The following is a 21547-nucleotide window of genomic DNA, read 5'->3' on the forward strand; positions in this document are numbered from 1 at the left end:
ATTATAGGTTACATATTATACTGAAATAGAGTTTTAACTGAAGAACAACCCCCCTTGGCTAAGAAGGCAGCTGCAGGCCTTTCCAGCTATGCTCTTCACTATACCACCCTTCTTGTAATAATGTAACAACTGTGTGCTCTCTGTCCAAGCCAGCAGCCCTGCTAATCAGGTACCCAGCATTGCTTATCAGTTCTGCTTCTGTAACCTTGCTTGCTCAGTTTCTTAGGGAGGAACACTGTCTGCTTGGGGATGGGGGAGTTCCGGGATGCTTACATGGGAAAATCAAGACCTTGTAGTGTATAAAAGTTACTGAGAACAAAGACCTGGTGCTCAGACTCTGGAGGTGACTCCTCTGAGCCCGCACCGGTGCTGAATAAACCTTGCTTTTTTGTATCTCTGAGTGCTGTTTGTCTCCTTCCGTTGCCACAGTTTTTGCGGTTTTCGCAACAATACATTAGTCCATTTATGCAACTGCTATTCCGTATCTTTAAATTCTTTTAGGTTTCCATAAAATAAAATATTTTTATTTTTTTAAACTATTCTTTTCTCACCTAAGTTTCTCCCTTTTGTTATGCAAAATTTAAATAATTTGTTTCTGGCTATTGTCTGGTATATATTTTTTGAAGGATACTTTTAAAATCAAACTTAACTAGTTCCAATTTTGTTTTTTTTCTAGGGCCACACCTGCTGCATATGGAGGGTCCCAGGCTAGGGGTTGCAGCTGGGGGCCTACACTACTGCCACAGCAACCTGGGATTGAGCTGCATCTGTGACCTACACCACAGCTCAGGGCAATGCAGGATCCTTGAGGCTAGGGATCAAACCCACATCCTCCTGGATACTAGTCAGGTTCATTACTGCTGAGCCACAATGGGAACTCACAAAATAAATTTGAAAAGAGGCCATGTACGCTTATAATAAAGAAGTAGCTTTTTTCCCCCCACTGTTTGGAGATTTTTCACATGCATATTTTAAGGTTTCTGTCTTCTGTTTTTCTAAATAGACATACAATTGTTTTTTAGTACCTGAGTATTCCCATTTTGTTTGTTTAACATACCCCACTAGTAGTGTTTTATGTGAAGGTCTCTGTTTTCCATGTCTTTGACTGTATGTCAGTTGCACATGGAGGTGTCTAATGGTTATAGCTGTGATGCAAACTGCACCATTTTTATTCATATAGGGATCATTCATTAGTTTGTAGATCTAACAAAATTTTGTACTATTATCACTTGTCCTTATCCCTTCTATTTGCATTGACTTGGATGGTATGAAAGTTTTTATTTTTATTTTTACATTTTCTAACTTAAAATTTTTTAAACAGATGTATCTTTTACAGATGGGTTATGTTCAGAGTAAAATTGAGAGAAAAGTACAGAGATTTCCCTTATATCTCCTGCCCCCACACATGTAGAGCCTAACCCAAAATGCTACATTTGTTACAACAGATGGACCTACACCCTACACATGGTAATCACCCAGAGTCCATAGCTCACAGGATTCATTTTAGTGTTGTAGATCCTGAGGGTTTTGGCAAACACATAATGAAATGTATCCACCATTATAGCATAAAACAGAGTAGTTTCACTGTTCTAAAACTCTGTCTGTTTTTTGTATTTTTTGACAATTTTTAAAAATAACTTTGCTATGACTTTAAGGTTTTAAAGCAATCTGAGGACCAGTCTTTATGAGTTCATGAGTTCATCTTATGTAAATAATTTTATAGAAACTGTTCTCATTTTGTTTAACAATTATTTGTTATGCTTCTTTCTAGTTTCATTTTTCCCCATCAGCTTGGTGTATTTTTCTTCCCCTTTCCCTTCTTATCCTCACTACACAGTGCAAGTAATATGGACTGTATATGCTATTATTACCTTTAGAATTTTTAGTCTTTAGCTTATAAGCTATGTATTTTAATTAATTAAACTCATAAATAAGTCAATATGTGCTGACTCTTTCAATGACTTTCCCAGTATGAGGAAACTGTCAAAGTTCTAGGAAAACAAAAATTAAAAACTAAAGTATATCTGCAATCAAACTCTTCTGAGGTTTAAGTTTCTAGTGTTGGTAATCTGACAGATTTCAATTTATTTTTTTAACCTAGATAAACTCATTATTTAACTAATATGTGGTAAAAATAAATTAATTCCACATGAACCTTAAATGGGTGTATCTGATGCATTTATCCTTAAAATCATGCCTTTTTTTTTTTCTGTTATTTCTTGGGCCGCTCCAGCGGCATATGGAGGTTCCCAGGGTAGGGGTCCAAAGGGAGCTGTAGTCTCCGGCCTATGCCAGAGCCACAGCAACGCGAGATCCGAGCTGCGTCTGCAACCTACACCACAGATCACGGCAATGCCGGATCGTTAACCCACTGAGCAAGGCCAGGGATCGAATCCGCAACCTCATGGTTCCTAGTCGGATTCGTTAACCACTGCGCCACGACGGGAACTCCAAAATCATGTCTTTAAATTATGATTAAAATAGATCAAAATAATGTTCATATATATTTAGATTGTATAAATGTGTAGGTATTCATAATCTAAATATATATATGAATGTACAGGCCATTTGGGGGTAAGCAACTGATTGTGCCAATGTCAACATCTTTCTTAGGCAAGTACACTACATTGGCCCAGGAAATGATAGAGAAAATTTTAGGTGAAAACATGAACAAAGTTGTTTCTTTATAATTTTTTTTTTTTGGCTTTTTGCTATTTATTGGGCCGCTTCCGCGGCATATGGAGGTTCCCAGGCTAAGGGTCCAATCGGAGCTGTAGCCATTGGCCTACGCTAGAGCCACAGCAACTCGGGACCCGAGCCGCGTCTGCAACCTACACCACAGCTCATGGCAACGCCGGATCGTTAACCCACTGAGCAAGGGCAGGGACCGAACCCGCAACCTCATGGTTCCTAGTCGGATTCGTTAACCACTGTGCCACGATGGGAACTCCTCTTTATAATTTTCAAATACGCAAGGCAGCTTTGCTTTTGATCATATGGTTTCATTTGCTGTCTAATCAATTTCCTGGTATGGACTGAAGAAATTCCAGTTCTGCAAATTTCATATTTTTTCCCCTGGTCTCATGTTCAACAGGTTGCCTGCAATTAAAAGCTAAAAAAGCATTAAAAGAAGCCCATGTTTTTACACACTGTAGCTTAAAATAACAAGCAAAATGCTTTTTGTAAGGAAACAAATCAATTATCTAAGGAAGAGAAAGTGAAAGAGCATACCCTACAGAACTTTTAAGTATGCCTAAATAATCTTCAGAAATAAATATTTTTGAAGTTGTATTTTTACCTTTTGCCCCAGGAAGAAAACCTAGGTAAAACACATTCATACATTTCTCTAAACTATCAAGGAAAGTTTCCTGAATAAGTAAAGTAAGGTTCAATAGAAAACTACTCATTATAATAACATTCTCTATTTTTCTCTAAATCTGAACCAATTCCATGAACATGCTTACCTTTTTCCCAATTTATACTTTCCTCACTCCATGCAAAATATACACACTGTCAAAGAGTCTTTTCTAAATCTGCTTTTAATCTCATATTCTTTCTAAAATATCAAGTATATTGGAATAAACAGTGGTTGTCATTTTAAAAATCAGTATTTCACTACTGCTATGTTCATATTAAATCCAATCTTATAGCACTACACAGTCTAAATCAAAACTGCAATGTAATTTATTTTAAATGAGTATTTAAGTTCAAGTTATATTTCCAAATAGAAAATCCTTTTTTTTTTTTTTTTGTCTTTTGTCTTTTCAGGGCTGCACCCATGGCACATGGAGGTTCCCAGGCTAGGGGGTCCAATCAGAGCTACGGCTGCTAGCCTATGCCAGGGCCACAGCAATGCCAGATCCAAGCCACATCTGTGACCTACACCACAGCTCACAGCAATGACAGATCCTTAACCCACTGAGCAAGACCATGGATCAAATCCACAACCGCATGGTTCCTAGTCAGATTTGGAAACCCATTTCAAAATGAATGTGGTTTCTAGCTCAACGGGAGTTAATCACATATTAAGTTAATTGTGACAAACAATGTAAACAAAATCTAAAAACAGATTATTCTATGATAGGTGTGTATGATCTAAACCACATATTTGTGGCATGTTGAATGCACACTGGAGAAGCAGGCATTTTCCAAGTATACTCCCCTGTACCAGCTCTCACAAAAAGAAGGTGCCCCCAATGCCATATCTATGCCACCACATTTGGAAAATAAGACCTTAGATTTTTTTGGCTTTTTTTTTTTTTTAATAAGCTACTACCACATATCTTCTGGAAATGTGTGGATTTGTTCTAGGGGCAGCTCTCCTCTTTCTGAAGTGTGTGTTCTTATGCAGCGTCTCTTAACTAGATACAAAGCCATTGTTTTAAACAAAGGAAACCATGATTAATGCTTCAAGCATCATGATGGTCTCATAATAATATATAGAATCCCCCCATGCCTATAAACCAATTCTCCCCTCCCTCCTCAGATCTTTAAACTCCCCAGAGCAAGGACATTTCCTACCCCCACAGAAAATAGTTTCCTCCTTTTTACAAGCAATAGGGCAAGAAACTGGTCAGCCACTGCCACCACCCACTTAGCTCAGTGCTGGGTTAGCAGGCGCCATCCTTACCTGGCCGCTCCACCCCACATGCTCTCTCACACCAGTCATCAATACATCCCAGTTGCTCCGGAGGTCTCTGGGTCGACCTTCTGCTGACTGCCTCCCCCGGTAATCAGGAAGCCAGTGTCCTAGGACCAGTGCGCCCAAGCCCCAGGGCCGTGCTTCTGTTCATCGCGGTCTTCCTGGAAGATCTGTGGTGGACCTGGTGATGTGCAGCGTGGGGATCCAGGATGGCACAGGCTTACCCGGCTGTGTGGTCTCTGTACTCCGAGCACACCCACAGTGTCTAGCGGAGGGGCGCAGCACATACTGCCTCCAAGCAGGGGCAGCTGCCCCTACCCCAGCGCCCACCCTCCTGCTCCACACTGCTGCCCTCATGGCCGCCGGCCCCCTGCACGCTCTAGCCTTTCACTGCTGTCCTTTTCCCTCTGTACCCCCTTCACTTGTCCCTCTTCTTCCTCCCGTCTTCTCCCTTATCTTGTATTCTCTTTTCCCCAAAGCAGACAGGAGGGGTGGAGAGTGCTTCCCTCCTCAAGAACTCTTCCTCTGCCGGGTAATGGCCGCCCGTAATGGCCGCCCGTAATGGCCGCCCGTAATGGCCGCCCGTAATGGCCGCCCGTAATGGCCGCCCGTAATGGCCGCCCGTAATGGCCGCCGTGGCTACCACAGGCCACTCCTCCTCGCTGAGCTTGAGCGCTGCTCTCAGCCTACGTGCTGTCTCGGGAGATCCCGCCTGCCAGCTTCTACGCATGTGCAGTCCCAACCCCTGCAGGGCAGAATGGGCGTTTCCCTCCCTCCCCTGAAGGCAAGACTCACCCAGCCAGCCCTTTCAGGTGTGCCCAGATTGTGCCCCAGGTCCTTCAAGCACACATTTTCTTCGCCAGTAGTTAGTTTCATCCTGTTTTCTCCTAAATTAGTTTGCATGAACTGCTTGAAAGGAGTGCAAAGAAGTAGAGTCTTGAGCACAACTTACTGATGAAAGAACATCAGTTCAGTTGATTCCGTGTAAAACTTGTAGCAGTCTGATGCCTTTATTTTTTGATTTTAGTGAAGAGTGTGTTCATACACAGCAACATACTAATTAACAGAGGAGGTCATACACAGCAACATACTAATTAACAGAGGAGGTCTGGGTGTTCCTTCTTTCAAAGTTTACACATTAGGAGTAAATGAAACAAATGTGCGAAAAAGGCGCACATGCGCGCCTATGCACACACACGTGTGCCTGTGCGCGCACACACGCACGCACAGAAAGAAACAAGCAAACAGCAGTTTCTGTTTTGTTTTTTTAATCAGAAAAAAAGGATCTTGCTAGCTAGGCTAGCTTTTAAATTTCAAATGTAACTGAAGACAAACCAAATGCTAAAATGGGAGAAAGGAAAGAAATGGGGGAAAAGGTAGGAAGAAGGCGGAGGGAAAATAAATTTACTACATTTTAACTAGATACAAACCAGTGGAAAGATAACAAAGTTGCAAAGATGCCAAGGCTGCCTCACAGCAGGCTAAAAGCATTTTAAATAGTATGTAAGGAAAGATTGTAGGCGAACCCCACAGGAAGGACAGAGACAATCAGTAGTGGTAAGGAGGGGGGCAAAGTTAGAGCACGGTATGAAATGAAACTTTTAACAATATTAAAAGAGGCAAAATGATTGTGTTCATTTTATTTGGAGCAAGACAATAAACTGCAAAGAGCAAACAAAACCTCTTTGGGAAAATAAGTAAGGCTAAGAAAAATAGAAATACACAAATTCCTTTCTGAGTCTATATGTTTCTTTTTAAGTGGAACAATTTTGAGAAGGGACTAAATGTTGATTACAGAGAATTAAGAGCATAGTAGGAAAAAGACAGTGAGAAAACATGTGGCTATTTAAATTAGTACATGCAGCGAAGCTCAGGTGAATTAAGTGCAGAACACTGACGATCATCTTAGTATATGAGCCGGCTTGTTTGGGTAACTCAGAGAGAGAGTTCCCTACTCTTCAAAGCAAACTTTCAAAGAAATATTTTATCCCCAGTTAATAAAGGGGGACAGTAATAAATACAAGAAAGTTAAAGGACTAAGTAAATTGCCCATTACATAGCTAGTAAGAGGATTATGAATTCAAATGTAACATATCTTTCCCATTACATAAAATTGCTATTTGCCTGTGGGAACAGGAGTGGCATGGATAATCTTTGGTAAATCCATGAACAACAAACAGACTAGGAAAGGGGGCATATAGATATTTTTTAAAAATAGATTCTATTATCTATATGGTGATTAAGTTTGAAATCATTTCCATTTCATTCTAGAGAAGAGAGTGAAATGAATTATTTGGCTGTAGTCAGAAAAGAATAGAGAACAAGTACAATGGAGTTAAAAGGTCTTACCAGGCTACCTTTATTTCTCTAAGTAGCCTTTAAACATATATAAGGCATTTTCCAATTCCAGCCAAACTTCCCTTTATCCATATGAACAAGATAAATGTAAACTGGTATTAGTATCGAACAAACTAAAAACTAACAGGCCAGAGTTGCCCCCAAATGTCCTAATTAGTAGGTTTTTCTTAGATTAAGTTATTTGATTCTGAGTTTACTGCCCTACTAGTCACAAGATTTATCAAATTATATTGAAGAGAAAATATAAAAGAGATACTGATTAGATCTGAGAAGGAACCAAATGAGGGACAGTACTAAGGTACAAGATGCCAAAATAAGAACCCAAAGAGTAACATGACTTTGGATGTGGACCTAAAGCAAAAGATGTAAACTAGAACTAATATGTGTTCTGAAATCCTACATTTTAGCGTTTTTTACAAGGTTACGCCTAGGATTTATTCATTTATTCTTAGGCAAGACTACTTTAGGTATGGACAAGACAGTACCTAATCACACACTTCTCTTTCTACCATGAAATAATTACAAAACCTGGACAAAATATGTAGAACTACACATTTATCAACAGCCACAGAAGGCTGCAATGTTTGGGTCAGAGGAGGCATGTGAGGAGCCCACTCAAAGGGCTATTTTCCCAGGGGCCATATTTTCAAGCAGAAGTACTGGGAATTTGAGACCAAGCAGTGAGTGTCACCAAGCAGAGGACACCAAGTGCAAGAGCCTGGAGCTGCAAAGGTAACAGATTTGGGAAGGAGCAAGGGGACTCAGTTGGCAGAGTTAGGGGCCAACTGAGGAAACACCAGAAGACTCTGGAAATTCTGGGGAGATCTCTCGCTGAATTATTGTGCTGCATGGATCCAGGAGCATGATTCTGGACCCTGATAAGAGTCTAGTGTCTGAGAAACAGTAATTGGATTACAGATCCTAAAAATCTCAAAGTTATGGTAAGATCGGCCAGCAACGCAGTCCAGGCAGCGCGGTGCCACACTGCCCTCTAGTGGCAATGGGCTGGCGCTCCCAGGTGGCCGAGCCTGCGCAGGCCCCGGGGAGGCAGCCAGAGCCACGCCCCCCATCGCAGGGGGATGAGGGCGCTTGGGAGCAGCCCCTGGCTCTGCAGGGGATATGCTTGGCCGAGCAGGAGGCTCAGAGGGCGCAAGGCCAGGCTGCAGGCCTGGGATCCCGGGGAAAGCACTATCCTGACAGCGGGCGCTGTCAGCATCTCACAGGGAGCTAGGCGCTCCCTGCCTGGGGCTCCTCTAGGCTTCCAGCAGGCTGGACTCTTGCGCTGCATTGCAAGAATGGTGGATGCAGCATCTTGGCCTCCGGATCCCTGGCGGGGGAGGGAGCCTACCACCACTGCCCATTTGCCTGGCGAGCCAAGGGGCCCCAGAGGCTTGGCGCTTCTGCCTGCCAACAGGCACGCAATACCCCGGTTTAGCGACTCCAAGCCCCTGCCTTGGCGGGGCTCTGAGAAGGGAGCTGTGCCAGCAGAGGGTAGGCACACTGCCCAGCCTGCCTGGTGCCTTGTTTCCATCTCTCCAGCGCTTCTTGTTTGTAGACTTTTTGATGATGGCCATTCTGGCTGGTGTAAGGTGGTACCTCAGAGTGATTTTGATTTGCATTTCTCTAAGAATGAGTGATGCTGAACATCTTTCCATTGGTTTGTCACTTCATTCCAAAACTGCCTGCATTAATCATGTAGAATTCTGAAGCAGGATTAGTGCAAGTGCTGAGGAATCTGAAAATTTTACCTTCAGGGTTTAATGAAATCAGAAGAGATTTTGATGCCTGCTGGTTTTATCTGGCTACCACTTCTGCAATAACCAAGATTTATTCAGGCCTGAAATGAAGAGACTCTAAGGTATTCAGCATCCATTATTTCATTATCAAGAATGAGTCATAATATCGATAATCTTGCAGTTCGCCTGCCCTTTTCTCTGTCCAGGGTGTCCTCAGAGAGGAGATACAAACTTATTTCTAATAGTATCCTACAACCTATAATACAAGGTTTGGATTTATATGTCAAAGATGAAAACTCACTGATAGATTTTAAATGGACCAGATATGTATATTAGGAGGACAGATGGTGACAGTGAAGGCAGAAGCACATGGATGTAACAAGAAAAGGGTGGCTGGGGCTCAAACTAAGGGAGTTGAAAATGGAAATGAAGAGGGAATGCTGAAGTGAAAGAATATTTAAAAGAAGGCATCCACACAGTGAAGTTTTTGATTCACTGCAATGGCTGAATTGTTAACACAGAAAGAACATATTCTTGTCACTGTATCCACAACTTCATGTAATCCCTATGCAAAGTGCTCATTGCTAATTGAAGAATAGATTTAACATGACCTTTGAAGAAGTTGGGCATTTCCCTCATTTAGAACATGATCATGTGATTTCACTACTTGCTTGATCTTATGCAACCTACCTACAATTCATCATAATATACTGCCAAGGTTACTCAGTATGGTATCTTCAATTTGTAATTAACAACATGAAAAAGAACACTGTGTGTTGTGTAATTTATACAAAGAAAATTAACAAAAGGACAGTATATTTAAACTACAATAGAATCTGTGACCATATATTAATTACATGAAAATGAATTCTTTACATTATAACATAAATACCTTTTACACTATCTATATCTTATTTAGAAAATAATGACTCTGTGACAAAGCTATTCTGCCTCAATGCCCTTCATGAAGAAAATGTATTATTTGAATTTTAATAGAAGACACTTCTTTTAAACTTTATTCAGTTGGAATAAATCTTTAGGATTAATTTAACTTAACTGTTCTCCTATCATTCATAAACTACTTATGTTGAACTCAAATAGTTTATGATGTCAGCAGAAACTAAATTATAACCCTTGTGTTCAGTAGGGAATCATTTTTAAAAAATAATCTGACATCAGAAAATAAAAATCTTTTTCTAATATATGATAATTGTAGTTCATTATGAAAATGGGACAAATTGCTTACACTCTCATTTTAGAAAAAAATAACAGTGTGTGTGAGCTCAACTGATTTAACAAAATAATAAGTTTGAAAGGGGCAATTACTATAAACTGGCCATAAAATCTCTGGTAAAATCATAATCAACTCAAAATAGTTTATAAATATACAGTTTGACCTGTTTACTATTGTTAGAAACATGCCAAAACTTAACATACCAACATATTATTTATTATTATTTATTTGAAAAGTCATAGAGGTTTTGTCTTGTTTGTAGACATAATATTTCAAATCTTAATTGATGAGCCTAAAATTGAGCAAATTTAACTCAAACACTCACTTTTTCATTTTAAATTCAGTATTTGCACATTTCCTTCATCTCCAAGGAACAATCAACAAGTTGCCATTAAACTTGAATGAATTTACAGCCTGCTTTTGCAAACAGCCAGACTTTTAGAGTCATATGCACTTTTGTCAGCAGGGCTATGATTTGTACTTAACTATCTCTTGGTGGCAATATATAGAACTTGATGAACAGGTAGATATGAATAACAACATCATAGATCAACACATTTTGCTGTCCAAAAAATTGCATTTCTCTTTGTGTAATATATGTTTTGATTAGAAACTAATGCCTCATATTTCTCCCAATTTTTGTTGTTGTTGTTGTTGTTATAAGGGCCTCCAATAGTATCTGATCTCAATTCATCCACAGGTTCTGAAACACACACTGCCAGTCTCACTCTTGGACAGCAATCCAGTGTTGTCTTTTGAGATCTTGGTCTTACCCACCCAACAACAGAGAGCATTGTTGGCAAATTTACCAACTATCTTGGCCATATCATTTAAAAACCAAGCTTAAGAAGTCCTGGGGAGGAGTTCCCGTTGTGGCGCAGTGGTTAACGAATCCGACTAGGAACCATGAGGTTGCGGGTTCGGTCCCTGCCCTCGCTCAGTGTGTTAACGATCTGGCGTTGCCGTGAGCTGTGGTGTAGGTTGCAGACGCGGCTCGGATCACGTGTTGCTGTGGCTCTGGCGTAGGCCGGTGGCTACAGCTCCAATTCAACCTCTAGCCTGGGAACCTCCTATGCCGCAGATAGCAACAACAACAACAACAAAAAAGACAAAAGACAAAAAAAAAAAAAGTCCTGGGGAAATTCCTTGCCTCTTTATCACAGCCTCATCCTCATGACTCTTCACAGCCAGGAATGGACTCTAAGATTTGGAAATTCTTTTTGGAGCCAATAGAAGGAAAAACCAGGAATATTCTTCTCTAAGTTCTGTCTTAAGAGGTCAGAACTATTCACCCCCTTTCACCTTTTAAAAATTATAATTCAATATAATTACATTAAGATAAAAATGAGTTCCCACTGTGGTGCAACAGGATTGGTGGCTTCTATGGAGCACTGGGACACAGGTTCAATACCCAGTCCAGCATAGGGGGTTAAGAGTTCAGCATTGCTGCAGCTTGTGGCATAGGTCACAACGGCTGCTCCAATCTGATCCCTGGCCATATGCCACCAACTGGCCAAAAAAGAAAAAAAAAATGAATGAATGAATGAATGAATGTATTCCTTCCACTTCCCACCCTTTGCCTCTGACAACCATCAATCTGTTCTCTATATCTATGAGCTTGTTTTGTTCTGTTTTGTTTAATATATAGTCACCTTTAAGAGAAATCAAACTGTATTTGGCTTACTCTATTTGGCTTATTCCCCTTAGCATAATGTTTTCAAGTTCCATCCTTGTTATCCCAAATAACAAGATTTCAAATATATATGAATTATACATATGTATTTATATCTATATAGATATATATCCCACAATTTCTTTATCTTTTTATCACCCATTAATAAAAACTTAAGTTGTTTCTGTATTTTGGCAGTCATAAATACTGGTGTGATGAACATAGGTGTGTATATCTATTTTTAGATTAGTGTTTTTTGCTGGGTTTTTTGTTTTCCAGATCAATGCCCAAAAACTGATTTGCTAGATCCCAGGTAGTTCTATGTATATATCAAATGATTACATCAAAAAGAGTAAAATAACTGTGAATAACTTTAACCAAGGTTGTAAAAGACCTGTATCCTGAAAATAGTACATTAATAAAATAAATTGAAAATGAAACAAATAAATGAAAAGATACTCTATGCTTATGAAATGGAAGAATGAATATTGCTAAAATGTCTATATTACACAAAGTAATATAGAGATTCAATTCAATCTCTATCAAAATTAATGGCTTTTGTCACATGAATAGAACAAACCATCCTAAAATATGTATGGAAACAATCAATGGACACACTTGGGTTGCTTCAACATTTTGGCTATTGTGAATAATGCTGCCATGAATATGGGTGCACAGATAACCCTTCAAGACTCTATTTACAATAATTTTGAGTACATTACCAGAAGTGTAATTGCTATACCATACAGTAATTCCATTTTTAATTATTTTAGAAGTCACCATGATGTTTGCCAAAGTGGCTCTGTAATTTCGCATTCCCACCAACAGTGCACATTCTCAAAAACACTCATTATTTCTGCTTTATAAAAACAGGAGCCATTCTATGGTATCTATCCTAAACAGTCGTTCCTTCATGAAGTATTTATCATGTCCTTCCTCAAAAACATTCTAAGTCAGTGGCGTCCAGAATAAAATTCAGATTCCTTAGAAAGACACACTAGGCTTTCTATGATCTAGTGCCTACATACCTTCTCTGCCCTTATCCACTATTTTCCTTCATGCCAGTCCCAAGGGTACTAATCGCATTCCTCAAATATGCCACCCACTTCCACCTAGGCAGTTTTTTCAACCTAAATGATCCCCCTTTCCACCATCTCTGCCCAACTAAAACTTTCACTTTCATGGGTCAGGTACTGTTTCTTGGGCTTTTTACATTAAATGAGTTCTTACTGCTATGCATCTTTATCTCACTAGATTGTAAGCTCCTAATAGGAACTTTCTCATTCATTTCCATATCATTTGTTTAAGAAATGTATTTTGAATTATGTGCCATTATAGGTGCTGGGATACAAAAATAAATCAGACAAATTTACAAGCCTTCAAAGGCTCACAATTTAGTGGAGGGAAACAACAGCCTCCCTCTCTGTAGTTCAAATGCAAGACAGAAGGTAACACTGTCACAAAGAGGTAGAAAAAATTGTTCTATGGAGTTCCCATTGTGGCATAGTGGAAATGACTCTAACCAGTATCCATGAGGATGTGGGTTTGATCTGTGGCCTCACTCAGTGGGTTGGGGATCTGGTGTTGCTGTGACTTGTGGTGTAGGTTGCAGATGAGGCTCAGATCCCATGTTGCTGTGGCTGTGGTGCAGGTCAGCAGCTGTAGCTCCAATTCAACCCCTAGCCTGGTAGCTTCCATATGGTGTGGGTGCAGCCCTAAAAAGAAAAAAAAGAAAACATTGCTCTAGCAGTCAGAGGAGAGAGAGGTCCTTTGGCCAAGGATACCTGGTGAGTACTCTTCTTGGAAGAGGTAGCATCTGAGCTCAGCCTAGACAAAGACTTAAAACTGATGAAGATCGGATATAGAGGAAAGTGACCAATAAATGCCTGGAGGCAGGAAATTCAAGGTGTGCCTGATGAATCTTCACATTTAAATGCCAAGCAATGAAATACCAGAGTTTGGTTTTTTGGTATCTGGTAGTCAGTGGAAGTCACTGCAGTTTGGGGGAACAGGAGAGATAGGGTGAAGTAAGGTGGTTGAGAGGTGATGGATGAGGGTCCTGACTGGGGACCATTGTTGCAAATACACAACAGGAAGTTCAGAACATACACACCTCCAGCCACATCTGCACAGAATATACCCTTCTCTGACACACCCTACATGTCCCCTTGGCCCCTCTGAACACTCACTGCCAGCCTTTTTTTTTTTTTTTTTTTTTTTTGCCTTTCCCATGTTTGCAAAGTTGATGGCTTTCCTGAGTTTTGGGGCCCTCATTCATCTCTGTCTTTGACAGGCCAGGGCCTGCTGTGTATGTGTGAAAGCAGAGGTCCTCTCTCTGGGAAGAGAGTGGTTGCCCCTGGGAGACAGCTTCATGTCATCTCTCAACCCCTTCCATCACTCACATGATGGGAGTGGAAGCTAAAGACTGCACCCCAACTCCTCAAGTTCTCTTGAGTGCCATCTCTTCCGGTACCCTGATGCCTCCCCACTGTAACTCCTTTTCCCCTTCTCCAAACTGGCTCACCCTCAGGCACTAGATGCTACCTTGGTTTCCATTTTTTGCTTGGACTGCATTCCCTCCAGAGTTCATTTCTCACATGCCCCCAAAAGTATCCCCCTCAGAAACTCTAGACTCCCTTTTCTATATACTGAATGTTTGTGTCCCCCCCCATTCATACATTGAAACATAATTCCCAATGTAATAGTCTTAGATGTAGGGCTTTAAGCAGGTGATTAGCCATGAAGATGGAGACTTCATGAATGCTGTTAGTGCTATTATAAGAGACCCTAGAGGATGTCCCCGTGGTGGCTCAGAGATAACAAACCCAACCAGTATCCATGAGGACCCATGTTTGACCCCTGGTCTCATTCAGTGGGTTAAGGATATGGCATCGTCATGAGCTGTGGTGTTGGATGCAGATGCAGCTTGGATCCAGAGTTGCTGCGGCTGTGGCACAGGCCAGAAGCTGAAGCTCTGATTTGATGCCTAGTCTGGGAACATCCATATGCCATGCCTACGGTCTTAAAAAGACACAAAAATAAAAAAATAGAAGAGACCCTAGAGAGATCCCTTGCCTCTTCTGCCAAAAAAAAAGAAAAGAAAAGAAAAAAAAGAAAAACAGTAGCCATTCTAAAAAGTATGAAATAGTATATCATTGCGGTTTTGATATGAATTTCCCTAATGATTACTGATTGTTGAATATATTTTCATGTGCTTATAGGCATTTGATTATCCTCTTTGGAGAATTGTCTGTCTTTTGTCCATCCTTGAATTGGGTTGTTTGTATTTTTGTTGTTGGATTTTAGGTGTTCTCTGTACATTTTGTATTCTAATCATTTATCAGATAGATGAATTGCAAATATTTTCTGCCATTCTGTGTGTTCGCTTTTTACTCTGTTGATGGTGTCATTTGATGCAATTATTAAGAATAATTTTTATGAATTCTATTTTTTGAATTTGTTGCCTAAAGCTTTTTGATATCTATTCAAGAAATACTGCCAAAAAAAAGAAAAAAGAAATCACTGCCAAATCCAATGCTGTTTTCATTCTTCCTTTTACAGATTTAGCTTTTACATTAAGATTTTCAAGGAGTTCCCGTCGTGGCGCAGTGGTTAACGAATCCGACTAGGAACCATGAGGTTGCGGGTTCGGTCCCTGCCCTTGCTCAGTGGGTTAACGATCCGGCGTTGCCGTGAGCTGTGGTGGAGATTGCAGACGCGGCTCGGATCCCGCGTTGCTGTGGCTCTGGCGTAGGCCGGTGGCTACAGCTCCGATTCGACCCCTAGCCTGGGAACCTCCCATATGCCGCGGGAGCGGCCCAAGAAATAGCAACAACAACAACAACAACAACAAAAAAGACAAAAGACAAAAAAAAAAAAAAAAAGATTTTCAATTATGTTTGAATATTTTTATACATGGCATTAAGTAAAAATCCAACTATATTCCTTGCCATGTGAATATCCAACTTTTCTAGCACTATTTAAAAACTGTCCTCTCCCCATTGAATAGTCTGGCATCCTTGTCAAAAATTATTTGAATAGGAGTTCCCCTTGTGGCTCAGTGGTAATGAAATTGACTAGTATCCATGAGGTTGTGGGTTCAATCCCTGGTCTGAACACCCATGGAATATGGAAGTTCCCAGGGCAGGGATGGAATCTGAGCCACAGCTATGACCTATGCCACAGATGCAGAAATGCCCGATACTTAACCCTTAACCCTCTGTACCACAGCAGGAACTCCCAAGGTCTTACTTGCTTTTTACAATGTGATCCACAGGGGAAGTTCAATTGCTTTTTAATATAAGCATTTATGGCTATAAATTTCCCCTTTAGTACTGTTTTTTCTGTGTCTCATGAGTTTTGCTCTACAGATATACCTCATTTTACTATGCTTTGCTTTACTGCATTTCATAGATGTTGCATTTTTTACAAATTGAAGGCTTTTGGCAACTAACTATGTGTTGAGCAAGTTTAATGGCATCATTTTTCCAACAGCATTCTCACTGTATGTCTCTGTGTTACATTTTGATAATTCTCACAATATTTCAAACTTTTTCCTTAGTATTATATTTGTCATGGTCATCTGTGATGGCGATCTTTAGTGTTACTATGACTTGCTGAAGGCTCAGATTATGGTTAGCACTTTTTCAGTAATGTATTTTTAATTAAAGTATATAGGGAGTTCCTGTCATAGCTCCAAGGAAATGAGTCTGACTAGTATCCATGAGGATGGGGGTTTAATCCCTGGCCTCACTCAGTGGGTTAAGGACCCAGCATTGCTACAGATTTGTAGGTCATAGCTGGAGCTCAGATTTGATCCCTGGCCTGGGAACTTCCATATGCTGCAGGTGTGGTCAAAAAAAATTCTAATGGAAGAAGCAATTCAGCCAATTACACTTTGGAAGTGTAATTACTTCTACTGGGACACTTGTAGGATATTCTCACCACATGAAACATCCCCAGTGTCATAAGGGAAGGAAAGACTTTGGTGATCACTCAAATCTCATGCAACATTAGTAAATCCCAGGTCATCAAGATCACAGCCACAGATCTGATAATTCTGAATAATTATTTAAGAAATCACACAGCTATTACAGCACCACTTAACATATACCTCCCTATGATTAACACACTCCACAACATAAATATATATCTCTATTAATAAAAAGCAGTAAAATGACAATTTGAGAAAATTAAATGGGCCACCCTTTTATCACTACTAACTGCAATATGGACATTACTTCCTTTAAAATCAACTTTATCAGTACTGGTCTAGAAATTTTGATTAGCATATTTCAAAAGCCTTCAAAGCCCTAAACAAATATAACTGACTCAATTCCTGGAAAATAAGGATTGCAAGGCTTTATTTCGCATCAATTAAATGCAAATCAATTTTATTAAGCTAAATCCTTAGTAGGTGGGTTTCCATCCCACAAGATTTTAGTTAACAGTCAATAACCCTCATCAGCTGGTTTCTAGAGGAGAGAGACAGGCCACTCTGAATTTGCAATTCGGTGTCATTCATCACCAACTGGGCAGGGCAAAAAGAAGGCATGGCTGGTAAACTACCTCATGTGGGATCTTAACCTTGACCTAACCATTTCTCCTACATTTAGCAGGTATGTCCTCAATTAATGTTGCTATCAATTTTATCACTACAGCTATTAATATGAAATCACCAGCCTTATCTCAAATACCACTATTTTTTTAATCAGATCTACTTACAGACATATCATTACTACTATCATTCCCAGGCTTAGCAGCTGGAATTACTATATTATTAACATGTGAGAAGAAGAATGTATGCATATATGTGTGAACAGGTCACCTTGCTGTACAGCAGACAACTGAGAGAACCCTGTAAACCAGCTATAATGGAAAAAATAAAAATCATTATTAAAAAAACTATATTATGGAGTTCCCATCGTGGCGCAGTGGTTAACGAATCCGACTAGGAACCATGAGGTTGCGGGTTCGGTCCCTGCCCTTGCTCAGTGGGTTAACGATCTGGCGTTGCCATGAGCTGTGGTGTAGGTTGCAGACACGGCTTGGATCCCCGCGCCCCCCCGCGCGTTGCTGCGGCTCTGGTGTAGGCCGGTGGCTACAGCTCCGATTGGACCCCTAGCCTGGGAATCTCCATATGCCATGGGAGCGGCCCAAGAAATAAAAAAAAAAAAAAAAAAAAAAACTATATTATTAACAGACCACAATCTAAACACTACCTTCCTTCATTCACAGAATAATCAATTTTATATCAACACTAATTCTGATTCATTGGTCATCCCCAAGTTTATACTCTTTTGAGCAGGGCACACCCAGGGCATATGTAAGTTTCCAGGCTAATGGTCTAATTGGAGCTTCTCCTGCTGGTCTATGCCACAGTCACAGTAATGCTGGATCCAAGCCCTGTCTGTGACCTACACCACAGCTCATGGCAACACCAGATCCCTTACCCACTGAGCAAGGCCAGGGATCAAACCCATATCCTCATGGATACTAGTTGGATACATTTCCACCACAACAGGAACTCTGAAATTTGTATTCTTACTCTTCCAGGTTCAGAATAATTTCACATATGGTTCCATATTACTCAGGGGAAAAGGAGTATTTTGAATAAACAGAAACATTTGGAGGTATAATGCGGGGAGCTGAGGAGATGCAGGGACTTGAAAAAAGGACCTTGCCTGATGGGAGAAAAACCTGAAGGCAGGTTCCTAACCAAGGAAGGGAGCTCACCTGAATGGTACAAGCCAAAGGTGGACCTCTGGTCAGGATAAAACCTGCCTGTATGGTACAAGCCAAGGGCAGGCCTCAGGTTACACAGCTCTCATTTTGATGGTGATGGGGAAGAATTGGGGCTTTCCTGGGAAAACAATTTCCATGTTTGCACTGGAGAACATGGATTGTTTCCTGGGTGACCTAGTCGTTCCTGTTGTTTTATTTGTTATTCAGTTTTTTTTCCTCAGTCTTTCCTGATTATTTACCTATTATTCTAATTTTCCATTCTTATTTTCCTGTGATTTGTGATTTAACAAAGTTACAACAATAATATAATAAGAATTTCATCCTGAAAGACTTTCCCCTATTTAAATCCAACTTAGTTAAAACATAGTGTTTATCTACTAACTAGTTATTTGGTAAACTTTAGAATTAGGATTTTTAATGAGGTTCATAGAAGTTAGAAATATATTATCCATGAAACCTAGCTGTGAGTTTTGTCCTTGGATTTTAAAAGCTTTTAAGTGATAGCTAGTTAAGTTGGTTTATATTTTCTTACACTGCCTCCCTGCCATAACAGTTTAAAGATAAGCACCAGTCTAAAAACAAGATTTGTGAATGCCAAATTCTTGTGTCTGTGACCTCTTCAAATTGTAAAGACTGGCTGGCCATGGGATGATTTGTACTGAGTCTCCTCCTTTCCACATGATGTATTGTACCTAATTGCCCTTAAATTGTACCCACTAAATTTAGTTAAGATAAAAATCTTAGAACATGATGTATAGCTGCTATACCATGTAATAGTTAACCAATGTACTTTTAACACTGTGATGTAACTGTAGTGAAAAACTGTCTATATAATCAACCACTTATGCCAATAAAATTTGAGCAGTCCAGTGCCCTGAAAGAAGGGACAAAGAGGCTGTCTCTGTATGTACATTCGTCGAAGCTGTCCATCTCCTATCGGGAAAGTGTAAACTTCCTGGCCGCCAGACCTGGCCTCCGGCAGTGTAAGAGCCATTATTTTTAGGTTTTATTGTAAGAAGAAAGACCATCCTTCCCTATGATATATTCTTTGTTTCTTTTTCAAAATTAATTAACCATTTACGCATAGAATTATTTTACAAGGCCTCCACTCTTTCCCATTGATGTATGTGCCTGTTTTTTCCAAATACTAAAAACTATTTTGGTTAATATAGGTTGGTAGTATAGTCTGAAATCATAATCTCTGATGACTCCAGCTTTTGTTCTTCTACTCAACATCACTTTTGCTATTCAGGATGTTTGTGTTTCTGTATGCATTTTAGCAGTCCGGAGTTTGATCTACCAATGGATATTAGGAGAAAGCACATTTCCCAAAGTAGGTCATGTTCCACTTCTGCTTTGGTTCCAACTAAAAGTTGGAGAACCACTGTTTGGTTTTATTTATGGAGAGATCATTGTGATCTTCACAAGAGTTATGGCCATAGAGAACATAAGTGATCCTAGGAAGCCAAAGCTGTGGGGGTTTGAGGACACTGTAAGTAAATGTGTCCTGCTCTTTCATGTTCATGTTTAAGGAAAGAACTCCATGAAGAAAGGAGTAGAGATGAGGGACTGAGGGGAGTCTTTGTTTCTCTTGCTTGGTTATTCTTGTTTCAAGAATGAAGAGAATATGTGAGTTAAAGGAGGTCAATGAGGAAGTGATGGGGAGGTTGCTATTAAAAGAGATTCAGTTAATCATCACTGAGGAAACCTTCTCAAGAGAAAACAGGAAAGAAAAAAAAGCAATTAGAGGAGGCCAAGAATTGAATTGATTTTTTTCCCCCTGCCATGCCCACAGCAGGCCTAAGTTCACAGCCCAGGAATCAAACTTGAGCCACACCAGGAACCTTAGCCACAGCAGTGACAGTGCTGAGTCCTTTAACTGCTAAGCCACCAGGGAACTTCTGACTTTTCAATTTCAAGCAGAGGAGTCAAGGATTAGGAATGCAGGGATATTTCTAGATTTCATGGAATGTGCTGAATTTTTTTTTCAGATGACTGATTTTGTAATAGGGAAGAACAAATATGACTCCTTTTTAGATCTGTTCCTTTTATTTTAACCTAAATTTAACCTCCAGGCTCTGTGGCTTGTGTTTACTCATGCTCTGCACCTTCTGCAACAGAATGTTGCCCGTACCTGGAAATATACAGGACTGCTTATTCTCAAGGCTCTGACCTTTAAGAGTCCATTCACATAGAGGTACAAAGTTGCAGAAGAAAGAATAACCTTTGTTTTTTTTGGAGGTTTATAGGAACATTTGACCTGACCTACAGGAACAGATGCAAGAACAAAGGATTTTTCCAACAACTAACCATGGCCCTCCATCACCTTGCCTTTAAAAGTGTTTTGTTGAAATCCTTTGCAGGTTAGAGCTTTGAGGGCACAAGTCATCCATCTCCTTTCATGGGCCTAGCAATAAACTTTTATCTGCTCCAAATTCTGATGTTTCCATGTTGTTTGGCCTCATGTAGTCAGACACACAGACTTGCATTTGGTAACAGAATCAGCTGTGTAGCAGAAGGTGATCATAATGGGATGGCAGGTATCTCTGAAAGCCACTGGATTTCTGGGGACACTGTAAGTAGACCTGTTCAGTATGCTAATCTTGTATTGGGACAGATGAAGCCATACAAATGGGAGGTATTTGGAGTTCTCTGTGATTGGTCATCATGGTGAAAGTTGGAGGGACATGATAACTGAGATCCTGTTTGCATGTTGAAACATGAGGGAAAAAAGCTAGTGAAACTGAGAAAAGCATGAGTGACTATTTGGAGGGGGAGATTGGCCTGTGTCAGGAGAGAGGGCATGGGGAGTGACTGTGACTATACTGGAAGGAGAATGGTTATAAGAGGAAAAGGGCCTCTGATCACTGATGTGTTAGGGGACATAGCCAGGAAACACAGAGACTTGACAACTATTTCTCCAGAAGATGGTATTTTGGAATTTGAGATTCAAAGAAAACAAGTTTAAATTCTAGCTCTGTCATTTACAACCATGTCATTTTTTTATCTGAATAATGATTTATGAACCTAGTTTATGTCACATACTGAATGGGTAAGTTACCATAAATAGCAGAATCACGTAGATTGTAAGGAATTAATATGCAAATCTCATGAGTCTCATTTAATGTGACTAGAATTTTCTTTTCTCTTTTCCAGACTTC

The 21547-nt window shown here is 40.1% G+C and overlaps 1 protein-coding gene across 37 annotated transcripts in view; it reads right to left on the bottom strand.

Annotated features, from left to right (window-relative positions):
- LOC110260108 (uncharacterized) overlaps positions 1-21547 on the bottom strand; it is a 139709-nt gene that overhangs the window by 69677 nt on the left and 48485 nt on the right. For 10 of the 37 annotated variants that reach the window (XR_014840452.1, XR_014840448.1, XM_085017222.1 and 7 more), the window contains exon 1: positions 4631-5244. The exons of the other annotated variants lie outside the window; for them this stretch is intronic. The gene's annotated coding sequence lies outside the window, so the exon portion shown is untranslated. Of the gene's footprint in view, positions 1-4630; positions 5245-21547 lie in introns of those variants that run through there. 37 annotated transcript variants of the gene reach the window in all.

The sequence above is a fragment of the Sus scrofa genome, chromosome 3 (genome assembly GCF_054392235.1).
Source record: "Sus scrofa isolate SSC_HxYL_T2T_F1_AM1 chromosome 3, Sscrofa_HxYL_maternal_Yorkshire_Landrace_v2.0, whole genome shotgun sequence".
Taxonomy (NCBI): Eukaryota; Metazoa; Chordata; class Mammalia; order Artiodactyla; family Suidae; genus Sus; species Sus scrofa.